The sequence below is a fragment of the Vipera berus genome (assembly GCF_964194415.1).
Source record: "Vipera berus genome assembly, chromosome: 4".
In the NCBI taxonomy this organism is placed as follows: Eukaryota; Metazoa; Chordata; class Lepidosauria; order Squamata; family Viperidae; genus Vipera; species Vipera berus.
Window position 1 is genome coordinate 67,376,525 of NC_138206.1, and position 16,330 is coordinate 67,392,854.

Genomic DNA, 16,330 nt, shown 5'->3' on the forward strand with positions numbered 1-16,330 from the left:
TAACATGGCAGAGATAACAAATTCACTGAAGACATGTGACAGGGGACTATCAAGCGCATCACTACATGCCTCAGCAATTGGGGTTTTTTTTAATGCAATGTCCCAATGACATTGTCTTTGTCTCAGTCCCAACCCATAGCAGTTTAAAATTATTTTTTCCTGTTCTCATGTTTGTGGATATGATCTGGCAAGTTTTATTCCTAATCTCCTTGCTGTTGCCATCAGGAGTCAGATTTGTCCAGCTCGTATGGGCCAGTTTAGGCTGCTGTTAGCATGCACTCTTCTCTCCAGTCTCTGGGAAATACACAGCAATGTCTGCAGGAGATGGACAGTTATGATGTGAGCCCTACACCTTTTGAATGTGTGTCTCAGCTTACAATGTGATACTCCATCTTGTTGATATTGATCCTTCCTGTGGATGCCATTATAAGAGTCTGACATGGTCATTTTTACTTGGGCTACAGAATCATTTGCCCATATAATGAGCATTGTCTTAGTAAGATTATAGGTTGGTTGCTTCTAAACAGGTTTATGAGATAATGGGTATACCACAAATGAGGAAGTGAACAAGAAGAGGTGTTAGATGTTTCTCATTCTCCCCATATTCTGGATGAGAACTAAAGCAAATTAGAACCAGGGTGAAGTTGCTATTTCTTTTTGCTTGCTTGCTCTTCTCGATGGTATCACCAAATGGCTACATCAAAGTACCTCCCCCCAATTCTTTAGGCAGCAAAAAGAATGTCAAACATAAAAATTACTATCTGCTTTACCAAACCATACTGTGCTATGGTAACAGGTCCAGCAACTGGTGCTATCCTGTTATTTGGGACAAGTTAATGAAAGTGATCATTGGATTCTCTCTGAAGATCATCCGTTGAAGGGAAATCAGCCACTAATAACTCTTTCTTACATGGAGTGGAGTGGGACTTAATAAGTGTAGGTAGATGCTTGTAATAGGTAAGATGCTTGTACTCAATTGTTGTGATTTTCAAGTCAAGCAGTTTCTCACAGATCAAATGTTCTTCTGAACTAGCACTAAACCGTGTCTAAAAATAGCTTGGTTGACAAACTGCAAGCATAAAGGAAGAACATGGGGTTAGGTAGGGACCATAGCAATGAGCTCCATTTTCAGCTTGGGCTGCAAGGAAGTACATAGTTCACAGTGAGTTGGATTCTGTCTTTGTGGCTCATAGCCTCTGGTCAAAGACATCAAGCATGTGTGTGTATGTGTGGCAAAATAATCAATTGTATGGATGTCTCTGCAGTGGTTCCTTTACCATTCATTTGTTTGAAATGCTTTTCTTGGGCTATTTGAAGGCTGAGTGGAAGGTATTAGGAATATGTGATGGTAATTTGTTGGTATAAGTAGTCCCTTCTTATATAACAGAATCCGATAATTTTATGATCTCTTCTAGCAACCCTTCTCTTAGTACTTGCATTCAGCATCTAGTTCTACTGTATTAAATAGGTTTTTTTTGGCTATCTGGATTCAGTTAGTAACCTTGGATTCTAGCAAAGAGACTGACAGACAACATCATGCAAGCTGAAATCAATTCATTATTGATATGAAATGTAAGAAGTGATATCAAAGAACACAATATAATTTTTACACTTTCATTCTCTTATCATTTTTCATTGTATTACTGAGAAATTTTATTATTTGATTTCAAAGATTCAAAATCCTATAAGGATACTGACATTTGATAGCTATGAAAAATATCACCCATCAGGACTGCTCCATCTGGGCTGATAATTTCACACAACCACTAGAAGGCACCAAACCTCTCTCTTTGCTGCCATTTTCTGGGTAATCTGGAATTTTATGGCCCAGATTGAATAGCTGTAGCCTTCACTTATTCTCATGATGATTAGAATGTCTCCTTGATTTTCTTACGAGGAATAATCATTAGCCACCTTATTTGACTTAGGCCTGGAGGGAGAGGGGGTCTTGAGGGGCATAGTTTTTTCAAATTCTCTGGAGCCAGTTTGGGCAGCCCTTATGTCACCCTCACCTAAATATGTAGAACAGGTATGATTGATATGGCATACCACTGGTATTGATCACTTTAAATGTCCACATTTTTTGAGGGAAGATAAGTAAGAAAGAGAAATTAGTAGCAAAATAAAGAGTGAAATAATTCTGTAGTTGCTCTGTTGTAGGGCTCCATAGTAGGTTAATGAGAGTCAGTTTGGGAAAGTATCCAGCTAGAAACCAGGAGACTGTGAGTCCTAGTTGCATTTTAGGCATGAAACCAGCTAGGTGACCTTGGGCCAGTCACTCTTTCTCAGCCCAACCTATCTCATAGGTTTTTTTGTGGGGAAAATAGGACAGGGCTTTTCAACCAGTGGTACGGGTACCACCTGTGGTACATTTGCACCTGGCAGGTGGTACGCGACCATCATAGAAAAGTGGTAGCAGGGGAGGGGAATGAGCTGAACCGGTGGCAGCACCGCACAAGCCAGAGTCAGAGATGGCTGGAGCTGCAGGGCTGTCAGGGCTCAGCAGAAGTGCCAGGATCAGCACCAGGTTCCAGTGATCCTGGTGCTTTTGAGCCCAGAAGAAGCACCAATCAGCTGGAATGTTGCAGCGTCTCCAGGGTCTTGTTTAGTTTAGTTTTAGTTTTATTATATTTGTATACCGCCCTTCTCCCGAAGGACTCAGGACGGTGAACAGGGCACATATAAAAAATACAGGATACAAAATTTAAAAAGAATTAAATAGTAGCCCAGCTAAAACAATCAATATAAAAATCCCCATTAAAACCCCAGCACATCCCCCATCAGGCCAGGCCGGCTTGTTCAAATAGATGGGTCTTCAGATCGCGTCGAAAGGAGCGAAGGTCAGGTGCCATCCGGAGCTCGACCGGCAGCTGATTCCATAAAGCCGGAGCGCCCACAGAGAAGGCCCTCCCCCTGGGGGCCATCAGCCGACATTCTCTGACCGGAGGCACCCTGAGGAGGCCCTCTCTGTGGGAACGCACAGGGCGGAGGGAAGTTGACGCCGGCAGCAGGTGGTCCCCGAGGTACTCCGGACCCATGCCATGTAGGGCCTTAAAAACCATTACCAAAACCTTGAATCTCACCCGGAAGACAACTGGCAACCAATGCAGCTCGCGGAGCAAAGGTGTAACATGGGAGTACCGGGAGACTCCCAAGACAACTCTCGCAGCTGCATTCTGTACCAGCTGGAGCCTCCGAGTGGTCTTCAAGGGAAGCCCCATGTAGAGAGCATTGCAGTAGTCCAGACGAGAGGTCACGAGTGCATGAGTGACCGTACACAGGGCATCCCGGTCTAGATAGGGCCGCAACTGGCGCACCAGGCGAACCTGGGCGAAAGCCCCCCTAGTCACAGCTACTATATGATTTTCCAGAGTGAGCCGCGAATCTAGGAGGACTCCCAAGTTGCGAGCCCTATCTACGGGGGGTAAAAGCTCACCCCCCATAGAGAGAGGTGGAATATTCTGAATATCCCGGGATGCCGGAATGCACAGCCACTCAGTCTTGTCAGGGTTGAGCTGAAGTCTGTTCCTCCCCATCCAGATCCGAACCGCCTCCAGGCAATGGGACATCATGTTGAGGGCATCACTGGGGTGGTTTGGGGTCGAAATGAAAAGCTGGGTATCATCAGCGTACTGATGATACCCAACTCCAAAACCACGAATGATCTCACCCAGCGGTTTCATGTAGATGTTCAACAGGAGAGGCGAGAGGACCGACCCCTGAGGAACTCCACAAACGAGAGACCTTGGGGTCGACCTCTGCCCTCCTGCCAACACCGACTGCGAACGTACCAGGAGATAGGAGGAGAACCACCGAAGAACTGTGCCTCCCACTCCCAATCCCCTGAGACGCCGCAGCAAGATACCATGGTCGATGGTATCGAAAGCCGCCGAGAGGTCTAATAGGACTAGGACAGAGGAATATCCCCTGTCCCGAGCCCTCCAGAGATCATTCACCAGAGCGACCAATGCCGTCTCCGTGCTGTACCTGGGCCTGAAACCCGATTGGCATGGGTCTAGATAATCCGCTTCATCCAGAACCAGAGGGAGCTGATGTGCTACCACACTCTCAACAACCTTCGCAAGGAAGCGAAGGTTGGAGACCAGACGAAAGTTGTTCAACACAGCTGGGTCCAAGGCAGGCTTCTTGAGGAGAGGTCTCACCACCGCCTCCTTCAAGACGGCGGGGAAATTACCTTCACTCAAGGAAGCAGATATCACCGCCTGGAGCCAGCCTCGTGTCCCCTCCCGAGCCGCATAAACCAGCCAGGAAGGGCACGGGTCCAATAAACATGTGGTGGAGCTCAACCTCCCCATAATCCTGTCCACTTCCTCAGGGGTCACAGAATCAAACTCCTCCCAGATAACATCGACAAGACCGTCCGTGTCCTGATCGTCAGACTCTGCCCAGTCAGAGTCCAGACCGGTCCGAATCCGAGCGATTTTATCCAACAGATGTTGACTAAATTCCTCGGCACGACCCTGCAAGGGTTCCTCCCTCACCTCCTGATTAAGGAGGGAGCGGGTCACCCTAAACAGGGCAGCCGGGCGATTATCTGCGGACGCGATGAGGGCGGAGAAGTAATTAGACCTCGCCGCCCTCATCGCTGCGAGATAAGACCTAATGTGGGTTCTTAGTCGCAACCGGTCGGATTCAGATCGGCTGGACCTCCAACGGCTCTCTAGGCCCTGTCTTCGACGCTTCATCTCCCGGAGCTTTGCGGAAAACCATGGAGCCGCAAGGGTACAACTCGGTCAAGTGCCTCCGTGGCCGCCCTTTCCCAGGCTTCCACTAAGGCATCCACCGAGTTGTGAGCAACGGAGGCAGGTGGGGACCCCAGTGCTGCCTGGAACCTATCAGGATCCATTAAGCGCCTGGGGCGGTACCATCTAGTTGGCTCCGTACACCCACGGCGGGGGGTGGCAAAACGGAAGACCAGCCGCAGGAGGTGATGATTGGTCCATGACAGGGGCATAACAGTTGGAGAGCCCCCACCAAGATCATCAAACCACCGTCCAGATAAGAAAACCAAGTCAAGGGTGTGGCCTCCCTCATGAGTCGGTCCAAGAATTACTTGCGTCAGGTCCATGGCCGTCATGGAAGCCATGAACTCCCGAGCTAACTCAGATGATCCTCCTAGGGATGGTAGATTGAAGTCACCCAAAACTATAAGTTTGGGGAACTCAATCACCAACCCTGAGAGGACATCGAGTAGCTCAGGCAGGGCTGCCGCTGCGTGACTAGGCGAAAGGTACACCAGCAGCAAGCCCAACTGCGCCCCAGGACCACATCTCAAAAAGAGAGACTCACACCCAACTATCTGAGGAACGGTGGTCTCCCGCGGACATAAGGTCTCCCTGATAACTACCGCCACTCCCCCGCCCCTACCATGAGCCCGAGGCCGGTGTAGCACCCGGAAACCTGGTGGGCAAAGATCAATCAAAGGAACACCACCCTCTGGGCCCAACCAAGTCTCCGTGATGCAAGCCAGGTCCGCATGCCAGGTCTGTGATTTACATTCAGATGCTTGGCAACTGATTCATATTTATGATGGTCACAGTGTCCCAGGGTCATGTGAAGTGATTAAAACCTGCTGCAAGCACCCAGCAGAGGGGGGAAAATAAAAACCAAATACCCCCCACCCCATCCCCACTGCCAATCCTCAACAGAAATGTTCACAACAATGAAAACCTCAGACATGAGGAAGAGCACTGCTGGCCAGGCAGGTAGGTGTCTTGCTCGGCTGTGGCTTGCGGGGCACTTTTTTCAGTGCCATTGTAACTTCAAACAGTCACTAAGCAAACTGTTGTAAGTCGAGGACTACCTGTACTTCATCACTTTTTTCTTTTTTTTGTCATTAAGTTTTTGACACTTTGCTAGGTGACTGGTGGTAATCGGATGTTACCATATCCTAAAAGTGGTACAATGGGTGAAAAGGTTGAAAAGCCTTGAAATAGGAGGAGGAAGGAGTAGTCAGTATGCTCGCTCTTTTGAGTTATTTGTAAAGATAATAAAAGCAGGATATACGTACATACATACATACATACTTCGAGAAAAGACAAATGACAATTGAATTTGTGGATACGGTTTTCCTATTTGGAGAAAAAAAAATCCCCTCTGTTTTATTTTCCTAGATTAGGACTTCAGATTAAAGAGATCTGTAATTCAGATCTTACTGTGTAGTTTTCAGGGTAAGCACAGTTACAAAGAATGCATTTTCATGCGTTCTGGGAATTTGATTCAAAAGATGATACATTAAAGACATACACTATTTCTTACCCTACTTGTTTGAGAAAATTTGTAGATTTTGATAGCGTGTGCTTGAAAAGTTAAAGATTCCCAAAGGGACAGATTCCTTTCTCTGCTCCATATTAGGCATATTCAGTAATTTGTTCTTGTAACTGTTGCGGCTGCTAAAATATAAGAAATAAATTAATCAACAGTTTATCTTGATGATCTACTAAAAGATTTTCAAGACAGTTATCATATTTTTAGCAATTTTATTAATGTTTTACTAAATCCCATAATTATGTTAAAATGACCACAGGTGACTATTTTGGTCTTGAAACCCCCCCCACTATTTATTAGTTATGCATTATGTTGTTGATATCTAGCTGAAAGTAAATCCAAATGAGCTTAAATACTGTATTGTGAACAATAACTGATTTCATTAAATTCATAATAAAATGACTGTTAAACAAATTAAAATTAAAATAATTTTTTAATTGAGATAATATGCAATTCTCTATAGAAAAGTATTACAAAATGCTTCATTTCAGATTTAAATTGAATCTGTATATGTTTCTGGATTGCTTAGATCACAGAGAAGCAAAATATGATTCTATGTGTCTAACAAAATGCACCTTGTTATCAAATATACTGAATCATTAAATAAACTGTACAGTGACTGTTCAATTACTTGAACATACATTTGTGAATCAGAAAAAGCAAAAGAATAAGATATGCAGTGCATTCTATAAAAAACATCCTTATCATTTTGGAATGGATATTTCATTTCCAATACTACTAGCTTAACACAAAAGTACTATGATAGCCCCTTCATGGATTACTGCCTTGTTGTGGCAAAGGGGCTTGCGTAATTCAATGAAGCTATGAGCTATGCCATGCAGGGCCCCCTAAGACAGACAGGTCATAGCAGAGAGTTCTGACAAAACGTGATCCACTGGAAAAGGAAATGGCAACCCACTCCAGTATCTTTGCCATGAAAACCCCATGGACAGTACCAAAAGGAAAAAAGATATGACGCTGGAAGATGAGCCCCTCAGGTCGGAAGGTGTCCAATATTCTACTGGGGAAGAGCAGAGGGCTAGTACTAGTAGCGCCAGAAAGAATGAAGCGACTGGTCCAAAGCCGAAAGGATGCTCAGCTATGGATGTATCTGGTGGTGAAAGGAAAGTCCGATGCTGTAAAGATTTTTCTCCATAGGAACCTGGAATGTAAGATCCATGAATCAAGGAAAGCTGGACGTGGTCAAACAAGAGATGACAAGACTGAACATCGACATCTTAGGAATCAGTGAAGTAAAATGGACAGGGTGAATTTAATTCAGATGCCCATCAGGCCTGTGTGTGACGCATCTGGCCTGTAGCCTGCCAGTTTGACACTCCTGATTTAGGGTATAAAAATAACAATCTACATTTTGACTTCTGGTTTTGACACGCAGTGATGCAGACACAGGAAGACGGGGCTCCGTCATTCATGTTTGGTTTCGCCCTGTTGGGGGACCCTGGAAAGGGTTGAAAGTCACCTCATAGAGGCAGCAAGCAAGAAGGGAACTCTCGTTGATTGAGAGAGGGGGCTGTAGCCCTCCTGTTTGATCAGAACTGTATTGTGGTATTATTTTCTTGTAGAAGAAACATATGGAACACTTTGGATTATAAATCTTGATCGTTAAACAACCTTCAGTGTTTTTTTTCTCCCTGGACAGAAAGGATATATTTCTTACTGGACAGAAAAAAATGAATTTTACCTATATCTCCCTAGGGAAGACTCAGGAGCAGACAGTTGGTTGGATAAATCTATAAAGACTACTTCTAAAAAATATATTAAAAAAATAAAATGGATGTTCCATATTCAGCATTAAATAGTAAAACATCATCTTTAACATCTGTTCCCAGTAGCCTTAACTTGCCATATGACCAAGAAAATACTGATGAAACACAAAAGAAATTCTGTCCATGATGAAATTTATACAAAAAATAATTACTTTAGCTTGTGAGCAGGTTAATAATAACACAGATAAAAGAACAATTTTCTAACCTAAATCTACAAACTCAGAAAATAACTACAAAGTAGTAGCCAGCAATCCAGAAAATAGAAGGAAAACTAGAAAATGCTGACACAAACATTGACAATCTAAAGGAAGAAACTAATGACCAGACTCAGATAAATGAAAATTCAGAAGACACAAAAATAATACTGGAAACAGAAAAGTCATTTTATAAACCAAGGTTTCAGAACATACTGGATGACAAGGAAGGAGAGCTGATGGAATGGAAGATAAGGTTGTTAACAGAACTGTGGGGAACTGGAGAAGGAGGGAGGTGGTTTAATGAATACCAACGGGCTATCTCTTCCAAAAACACTTTAACCAATTTGTTTCTCTTCTTCCAAATAAAATATACAAAAATAGAGGAAGAATTATTTATTGATCCAAATGCACTGACTTGGAAATTTAGTTGGCAAAGAAAGAAAGCTAGAGTAAGATTGAAGGAAACATAAGCTTTGACCTATTAGAGGGGATGCCATATTATTAATTAGAGGTATGAATATGGTTAAGAATAGATTGTTAGAAATAGAAGTATTATTATAACTAAATAGCTAGGAATTGTAATCAGAATATTATATCTTGGTATGAAAAGGGAAATAAGAATATGTTAAAAATTTTGAATAAGGGGTGCTTATACGTACCACAGAATTACTAATGGACTCAGTCAACATGTTGTCTATTGAGCACTTATATGTGAAAATAGAAAATTAATAAAACATTTATTAAAAAATCTACATTTTGAAGTGAATTGAAAGAAACAGTTAATGCATTTCAAAACAAGGAAGTTATGTGATCCTCCAAATGGTGATGCAAATCATCCAGAATCCTGTGGTGTCAGTGGCTTTTTTGCTGATAGAATGGAAAGGACAGCTCTTGAAATTGTTAGTGGCGAAATGGCTACCTTCTTGTTTGTGGAATTTAACTAGTAGCATACTTTCCAAAAGGTATATATGCCATTTATCAAAGAAATAAAACATTTTAATCCACAGGTGTCAAACTTGCCATGTCACGTGACGTGTCACAATGTATCGTGACTCTTTTTGCAATGCCGGCAATGGGGTGGGCACGGCTTTGGTATGATGAAACTGGTCCACGGGCTGGCAGTTTGACACCCCTGTTTTAATCTATCAAATCAAGCAAAATATTTATTTTCTTTGTCTATGGAGATTCTCAGTCATCCAGAAATGAAGTAACTTCTTGGATAAGAAGTGAAACATCTTCAAGGAAATACAAAGACAGTCCAGTTGCCTCTTGAAAAAGCATCTTTGGGACATTTTAAAAAAGGTCTTGTAATTATTCCCCCCCCCCCAAAGTCATATATTACATTTATTAGAGAAATAAAACCTTAGGATCTATCCTATCAAGCAAAATATGTTTCTTCATGTTTTGAAATTATTTTTAAATGAGAAGGTTTGCATGCTTGTTAAATTATAAAACACCCCCCCCAACACACACACCAATATACAATTTTAGAGATATTTACTTACCATATTAGTTTTGGAGCAATGAATTTCATATGATTTCCCACTCCTCCCCAACATTAAAAATAAAAGAGAGCCAGCCAAAGGGATTAAAAATAAGATGTTTGGTAGCTTGGGCACTATACAGTAGGACACAGATCTGAATAATATAAATTACCAGTTTTTCTGGTGTCGCCAGGCTTCTGTCTGAGTTAGTCATGTGCTTGCAATGCAACATGGAGACTGGTCCTCAAGATCCTAATTGGACTGGCTGTGAGAACATCGCAAAGGCAGATCTGATAATTACACTGGGGGTACATTTCTACAAAAGTTGGTGGCTTCAGATATCTACCTTTCCCTTATTCTTATCAAGTACCATGTGACCTCCTACTAGATTTTCCATCTGATATGCTAGAATATATGATATACCTATATTTACCTATGTCAATTATTGTTGCACAATAAGTAGATCATAAATACATTGGAGTCGGGATTGTCTTCTAATGCAACTGTTGAGTTGGAAAAAAATCTTTGTGCTTTATAACATTAAGCTTCTTGATTCACTTTCTCATTGCAAACTCAGATCTCATGCTTTAATCCATAATCTATAGTGCATAATTTTCTTTTCCAGTTTGCTGACTAAATTACCAGCTGTCTCAGAACCTGTTGGGTTTTTCCAGCATGCTTTTCACCTTGTTTGTAGGCTAATTATCTTTTCTGTCTGCCACACCATTTTTCCCTGGGTCATGTAATCTGGTGCTTGCTTATGTTTTGTTTCTTTAGTTATAGTTTAAATATTCTCCTCTGTTTTGTTACTTTAGAAGGTCACTGCCTTGGTCCATAATCTGCTGCTTACTGCTGCCATAGTTAGTTTCTTCTTTTATCTTGTGCTTCATGAGAAAGTTTTTAGTATAGTTGCTGTTTATTGAGTATCATCTCTTTTTGGTGCGTTAGCGGTGGCTTTTACTGTGTCATTTCTTCCAGTACACTGCAATACTCAGCCTTCCAGATTTAGCAGTCTTTCTTTGGGAGTCCTTTGTTGCAGCACACTTACCAAGCTCTGTCTTTTTCCCTCTGGTGCCTCAGTCAGGAGAGCTATCATCTCTCTTTTTGTCTATTTTCTGTGTTCTCGCTCTTCCTTTGACATTTGTCAATCAGCTTGCCTCTTACGCAGTCTAGTGTAAGTTCACATTCTGGTCTCATCTCTAGAGCATTTATCAAAGAGGTATATATTTCCCTAAGGAAGCCAACAACAAAGCATTATGCAATTATCTTTCATTTCCTCCCCCATTCTTTTGCACACCTGTCTCCAGCATCAAATTCAACTATACCTGCATATCCTGGGACTTTTGTAACCCCATCCGTAATGTTTCTCTCTAAACATTTCCATATTTCTCTAGCTGTATTTTCCCTTCTTATATTAATTAACTACTCACCCCCAACAGACAAGCAATTTATAGTTCTTGCCTATCTTCTTTCTTGTTGAAACTTTCAATCTGCAACTAAGGAGAAATTGTTATATATTGATTGTTAAACTGTTTATTCTCCTCACACGTTCGTGAGGAAGAACACGGCAGCCCGATGACAGCTGTCAAAAGGGCTGCCGCCTCTCATCCACGCAGGCGCAGCGAAGCAGCTGACTTTGACAGCTGTCAAGCTGCCGCGCAGGCGCAGCTCACTGACAGCTGTCAAAGTTGCCTGGCCCGCGCATGTGCAGAGCAACGGGAGCTGTCAGAAGTTGCCAGCTGGCCGGAGCAACAGCCTGTTGACAGCTCGCGGCAGACCATGCCTGATTGGCTGCCGCCACGCGGCGGGAGAACACCACCCGCTGATTGGTTTAACGTTTACAGAGTTAGAGTATAAATAAGAGGGAATCCCGGCGGTGCCTCACCCGGGACACGATCCCAAATAAATCGTTAACTGTGCCTGCTGTCTCCTGGTCTTTCTTCTGACGACAAACCAGAAATTTCCTGACAATAAGAACAATTAATCAATGGAGCAGCTTACCTCCCAGAGTTGTGGGTACTCTATCGTTGGAGGTCTTCAAAAAACATTTGGACAGCCATTTGTCTGAGATGCAATAAGGTCTCCTGCCTTGGGCAGGGTATTGGACTAGAAGACCTCCAAGATCTCTTCTAGCCCTATGATTCTATGAAAGGTTCTATCATGTTACACTACATTTGCCAGTCTGGGAATGGTAGATAACGAACCTTTTGATCTTCTGGATATACATAAATGCGGATTTATCCACTTTAATCTCAAAACAATCTTGATCTACTCCTCTTGCCACTCCATCATGTTGTGATTGAATACTGTATGTTCTAGAGGGGAGAGAAAAGATTTTCAGTCATGCATACATATATACTTCACTAAGAAGGGTGTTACAAATGACTAGACTTGTACAGAATAGTTATCCACTCCAGTAGACAAATGTCCTGAAAAATGCATCCCATATTTCATCCCTATTGCTGGAGATTGGCATGGGATGTGGTTTCGGCAATGAGTTTTAAAAATATGAAGAAAGTTTCTTTGCAGGTGATGATGGAGATTCTCAGTCATACAGGTCATGGTTGTTCCAAAAGAACTTTTTCAAAAGGCAACTGGACTTACTTTGTTTTTTCCTTGAAGTCATCTCACTTCTCACCCAAGAAGCTTCTTCATTTCTGACTGAATGATGAGGAATGGAAGGATTTATACTCCTTGCAGTCATCTGGTCATTAGTACTCTTTCTGGGAGTTGTTGAGGCCACTTGGGGGGGACAGGGCTACATATGAGACTCTGAAGATAAATCCTATCAGTAGTTATAAGAAAAAGGTCATCAATTTCCTGCAACAACTACTGAAGGATAATGCAATTCACAAGCCACAGTACTACTGTCTTTACCCTGAGGAAGCTACTCCATGGATATATGGATTCTACAAAACCCACAAAGAGGGAACTCCACTCAGACTAATTGTCAGCAGCATCCTCTCCATCACCTACAACATTGCAAAACATCTATCAACCTTATTAGCTCCTCTGGTCAGCAACACCACCCATTATATCATCAACTCATAGGACGTTATCAGCAAGTTTTGGAAAATAAAATTGGATCCAGATGAGGCTATGGTTTCTTAGGATGTGAATTCACTCTTCACCTGCATTCCAACAACTGAAGCTATCACGTTAGTGAAGAGACAACTGCTACAAGACAGCACATTAGGCAATAGAACCAACCTCAGTCCAGATCACATATGTGCCATGCTGGACCTCTGCCTGATCACTACCTATTTTAAATACAATGAAGGTTTCTACAGACAAAAACAAGACTGTGCCATGGGTTCACCTGTGTCCCTCATTGTGGCCCATCTCTACATGGAAGAGATAGAAACCAAAGCCCTAAACTCCTTTACAGGAATTCCACCCACTCACTAGTATAGATATGTGGATGATACTTGGGTCAACATTAAAACACACGAAGAGGAAGCCTTCACCAACACATCAACTCTGTGGACCGATACATGAAGTTCACATAGAAAGATGTTGAAGAAAATAGTCTGGCTTTCCTGGACTGTGCAGTACACCTTAAGGAAGACAGAAGCTTTAACACTGAAATTTACAGAAACCCCACCCCCCAAAGATCAGTATCATTTTGATTCTCACCACTCACTGGAGCACAAAATGGGACTGATCAGAACCCTACACCACTGGGCTGAAGGTTTGCCTACCAGTAAAGAAGGAAAAGAAAAAGAACTAAAATACATCAAGGAAGCTCTCAGAACCTATTGCTATCCCAACTGGGCTTCATCAGATCCAGAAAAGGACCCAGCAAGAGCTTCTCCATAACAGACAAAAAAGAGAACAACAAATGAAGCAATGTTGTCATTCCATACATTGCAGGAATATCTGAAAAGCTTGGGAGGATTTTCAACCAATACAATATATACACACACCTTAAATCTAAGAATATACACTAAGGCAGAAACTTGTCCACCCCAATGATAAGATACCCAAACACAAACTGAGCAATGTGATATATGAAGTACAATGCAGTAAAACACGTGCAGATCTATACATTGGTGCAACAAAACAATCACTTCACAAATGCATGGCACAACGCAGGAGAACAAACCCATCAGGACAAGATTCAGCAATCCATTGACATTTGAAAGACAAAGGTTACTGTCTTGAAGGCAGCAAAGTCCACGTTTTGGACAGGAAAGATGACTGGTTTGAAAGAGGGGTCAAATACATTGAAATTGAACACCCTCTCTCAAGAAAGGGGGAGGGATATGACACCTCTTATCTTCTGTTTACAGCACAGTCCTTTCAGCAGTTCCAAGAAGGTTCCACATCCATTTGATCTCTGATTCAGGTGACTCTGAGGGCACAGATACTGTAAATCCTCAAGTGGCCTCAATGACTCTCAGAGAGAGTGCTAACAATCAGATGACTGAAAAGAATATAAATTCTTCCATTCCCCACCATTCAGTCGGAACTGAAAAAAGGTTTTTGGATGAGAAGCAAAACAGTTCAATATGGCTTTCTACCAAATAAAGATTTATACTTTGTGGACTTCTGGTTTTTGTGCTGTAGTGCATGGCCGTGGGATTGCAGTACTCCACACCCCATGTCTGATTTTGCCCTGCCAGGGGACCCTAAATGGGTCTGACGTTGAACCAGAGAGGCGACAAAGAAAGAGGGGTGCCCCAATGATCATGGAATGACAGCGGTCATTCTATTCAATCCAGGGGAAGCCGTCTAACCTGACAGGAGAAAGGCTAGCTGCACACAGCGTCTATCCCAAGCTACTTGCAGCCAAAGTCCAAGAGCACGAACCAGAACAACAGTGAACAGTGTGCTTGGAACTGGTGAGAGTATCGATCTTCTCTCCTCTACTCTGCAACTAAGTCCTTGGGAAAGGTCCCCAAAGTAAGAAAACCTCCGAAAGTGAAGGCAGGGGACTACACCCCCACTCTCTTATAGATGGAAGTGGGGAATTAACTTTTAAGGGGAAAAGAAATATATTGAAATCAAAGTTAAAATACTACAGTCTGGATAAATCTAGAAATTAAAAAACTGCTAAGATTATACTTTAAAGGGTTTGATGAAACAACAACAACAACAACAACAACAACAATAATAATAATAATAATAATAATAATAATAATAATAATAATAATAATAATAATAATAATAATAATAGTAATATTTTTGTCTGAAAAAGCTGGAAAACAAACAACTACTGACACATAGTGGAGAACTAGAACATAGAACATTAACAACACTGACTCAGAAATTGGCAAGACTCCCAGAAACAAAGAATAATCTGTTCCCTTGAACTTTAATAACCCTCAGAAGACAGCTCGTGGGAACAAAGAAAGAATACATACTGGGCCAGCCATATGATTAAAAAGTGTGTGAAGGAAAAGAAATACTCTGAGTGTTGTCTAAACTCAAGAATTGTTTACAGAAAAAGAAAAACTTTGACTCTGGGGTAATCTTTTTTGGGGGAGAACTTACAGGAAGGACTCAAGGTGGCTAAATATACTGAATTGAAATTTTGACTGGTTGACAATTGACCCCTGAATAAAAGAACTGTTATAAAATACTGATTTTACTGATGCCTTGACAATTGAAATACAGTGGATTATAAAAACTATATATAAAGATAAGAACTATACAAAATTGGGCTGTTTGGATACTGGGTTTGGCTGGTTTTATAAGGCTAATTATAGAGACTATGGCACTGATGAAGGACTATTTGAAAGGGGGAGACAACATGGATATTGCATACTTATCCAAAAAATGACAGAAAACCACATTTAATACTTACTCCTGAAGGACCTAGCCTGGAATATCAAAGACCTCCAGAAGCAACATTTCAAGATAAGACAAATACTTTCCATGAGGAAATGTATGTAATGCTATGACAGATACAAATGACAATAGATTCAAACCATGAGGAGATCAAAAACAACTTTGACAACATAAATGAGCACATCTCTAATCTAAACCCACAATCAAAAATCACTCTGAAAATGATGGTAAAGAATGAACAAACAAATCAGATAACATAACATAAACTAGAAGAAAATGATTTAACCAGTGAAGCTACAAATGAAGAGAATTATAATTTAACACAAACAGGAAAAAACCTACAAGATTTTGACATAACAATAAAAATGGAAAAGAGATTTTATTCATCAGAATGTCAAAATAAACCTGAGGATAAGAAAGAAGATTTAACAAAATGGACTGTAGAACTCCCAGGAAAACCATTAGAGTTTGGGAGATAAAAAGCATATATTCTATGCATCCTGTCTTCTCCACTCCCAACAATACTTACAAAAATGCAAGAACTTCCTGGCAATTGGAATATATCAACTTGGAAAACTACTTGGCAAAAGAAGAAGGCCAAAGACAGATTCAAGAGATTTGACTCACCCTACCAGATGGAGTATTACATGAGCAAACACCTGTTTGAATACAGTTAAAAGAACAGATAACTTTGGATATAAAGGGGTCTTACAATAAAAGGGATAAGAGATATAAGTAATATAGTATTTTTCAAAATATATAAAATGTAAAAATATTGTGA